Source organism: Poecilia reticulata, linkage group LG20 (assembly GCF_000633615.1).
Source record: "Poecilia reticulata strain Guanapo linkage group LG20, Guppy_female_1.0+MT, whole genome shotgun sequence".
Taxonomy (NCBI): Eukaryota; Metazoa; Chordata; class Actinopteri; order Cyprinodontiformes; family Poeciliidae; genus Poecilia; species Poecilia reticulata.
In genome coordinates this window covers 10,617,889-10,620,958 of record NC_024350.1, presented here as the reverse complement: position 1 = coordinate 10,620,958, position 3,070 = coordinate 10,617,889, and positions in this window count along the sequence as shown.

Here is a 3,070-nt window from a genome sequence, read left to right as displayed (position 1 = left end):
AAACAGCTGGAATTCATCAGTTTCAGTATGTGTGCACTTATTAGGGCTGAAAGCACACCTTTTATTGTTAAAGACACTCGTTTTTTTTTTATTTTTTATTTACGAGTCCCATCCTGATGGTTTCCGCTTTTCTCCCACTACAAAATAAAACCATGTTGCTGCTCCGTTCTCCGCCTAATATATAGGATATTATATAAAAACTATTATATGATTATGTAGAGCAATAAATAAAACACATTTAAAAATTTGCTAACAAACTGAGCCAAACATAACTGATCACATAGTCAAATGTGAAAATTTTAATTCAAAACAAAAAAGTTAAGGACGTGTCTAACTTCAGCAACAATTAGCAGCAAGTAAGCAATTAGAAATTCTTTTTTTTTTTTGACAAAAAAACCCCCCTAAGAGTACAGAAACAAAGCAAAAACAGAAGAAAAAAAATCAAATATTACCCATCATTAAATAATTAAATATTTACCACCTGTGGTGCACACACACACACACACACACACACAGCAGAGAACTGATTTTGTTTAACCCAGAGGTTTTTCTGCAGTTTGGTTTTCAGCAGTTGTAGACAAAATCAGGTCCCACTCCTCACTCAACGACCCCCTTCAGTATCCAGCAGCAGGAACCCATCAGCTTCAACAAAGGTGCGTGTTTATTAGGAACAGAAACACACCTTTTAAAGGTAAAGATTCATTATGATTTTTTTAATGAACATATAACCCTTTATAACCATTTCTGTGCAAGGCTGTAACTCAAAGAGGCGATCCATGTTTCTATATGGAGAATTAAATAAAGCCTTACAGATTAGGTCACAAATTTGATTTATTAAACATTATAAATTTTATTTATTTGCAATTTTATTTAAATATCACCTCTTATGATCAGACAAAAAAAAAACAAAATAGTTTAATAACTTGATATGAAATGGATAATTTTTTAAAAATGTCTACTGTTTTCTATTTGAAAACACAAAACCCTATCAATGTACACTGTAAAAAATAATTCAGAAAATTGAAAAAAATGTACAATTTCAAAAATTGCCTGAACATTTTTAGCATCAATTCTATCACACACAAGACTAAAAACAAAGATTTTCTTAATCCAGTTTATTTTTTTTTTTGCATTTTGAAATACAATATGAGACCTCACTCTTCAACTCACCTTAATTATTTATCCGACTTTTACAAAACTGATTGAAACACATTTGTGTGGACAAATGAAATCATAGTGCCCAAGTAAAAAATAAAATAAAATAAAATAAAAATTGAGAAAACGGTGCAAACCTTAAAAACAAAAGAACCACAATGTCCCTGCACATATAAAAATAAATTAATACTTTTGTGTGTCCAGTCACTGTTAATCTTATTTTTTCTGGTCCTAAAAGACTCTCACACACACAAACTTGAGGCTTCATTGGCGTCACGGCCAATCACAATCACTTATGTACACCAAACGGCCAATGAGAAAGGTTTATTTACACTTAACGAGGTAAAGACTGTGCCACCGAACACACTTCCTCCGCCCCTATGAGCAGCTATGTACACCCTCCCCCCTGCTCCCCCCAAATAAACCAACTATTAAATAGCTTCTAGCTTTTCAAACATGTGACACAGAGCAGACGTCATCAGAGGGAGTTTACAGCAAAATCAGACTGTGTTGGAGGTCAAAAAAAAAAAAAAAACAACAAAAACAACCTGTACACAGTAGTACAAAATGATGTTAAATCACAAAAAACAAAAAAACTGAAATTTTTTCTTTTGAAATATATAAATTTACACACAGTACACAAATACTCCAGATAAATAAAAAAAATCCACAACATGAAAGTTGTATTTTTTTTTTCTTTTGAATATTAAAGAATGCAGCTGAATAAATTTTCCTCGTTTTGTTAAGAATTCGAAAGTGTTTCTATTAAATTAGGTGCAGCATAATCACCAGGAGCGCTGTAAAAATAAAATTAGCAATGTAAAAAGAAACACAAAAATCTCACCCCCTCCCCACCTATTTGGCCTCAGGCACTTGTGTTTGGAGCCTGATCGGCCAGTCCTGACTGTTGTGTTGTTTTTTTGTTGTTTTTTTTTAAGCGACCGCCGCGGTCGGCCTTTTAGGTCCTGCTCGAAGAGGTAGGTGCAAGCGGGGGGCTCAATCAGAAAGACGGGGGCAGGAAAGAGGCTTTGTTTGCTGACAAGTGCGTGACCTCTTTGTTTTGGACTCCAAGCTACGTGGATTACAGCATCTCGAAACAAGCTGCCTTTAAAATCTTGAGTTTTCTTTTTAACCCCCGTCTTGTGAGTGTCTCACATTCATGACTGAGCCCCCCCGTATCTGGCCCGGGGAAGAGACAGTCGACGGCAAGGCTACTGCGGTGACAGTGCGACGCTTGGCTCACTGACATTAACGGATCTGCAGCGCGCAGAGTGAAAGAGACGTTGGGAGAGAAGCAGCAGCCAGAAACATGTGGGGCGAATATTTTTTTTTTTTCTTTCACAACGCTGACCCGATATTCCCCTCGGGACTGCTGCGAGACAGATGTCAAACATACATCTGCTACTGTTCAGTGCTATTCCAGGGAAATGTACTTTTATACTCATTCATGTATTGCTGCTTGTTTCCGTTTTTTTTCTTTTTTGTGATTTTTAGGTTTGTAGGTTTTCTGTGCGCCAGCTCGGCTGTCGAGCTAACAGCTCTGGTTAGCGGAGGCCCCTGAGAGTGAAACATCGTGACAGAAACGAAGCGAAGAAGCCGAGAGGAGAGGAAACAAGAGTCAGAATTATGACAGAAACAATTAGCTTTAAACTTTCTTGGAAACTGACCTTTTAGATGATTCAAGCCAAACAAAATATGAGGAAAAAAAACATGGATTTTACTCTGATGCTACATGGTCAAACTAACTTATAGAGAAGTGACTAGGAATATTAAATTAAAACCCAACTAAAGAACAAAGAAGCAGTTAAAAAGAACACAACTATAAGTTAGACGGAAATAAATAGTGCACACACACACGCGCGCGCACACACACACACACACACACACACACACACACACACACACACACACACAC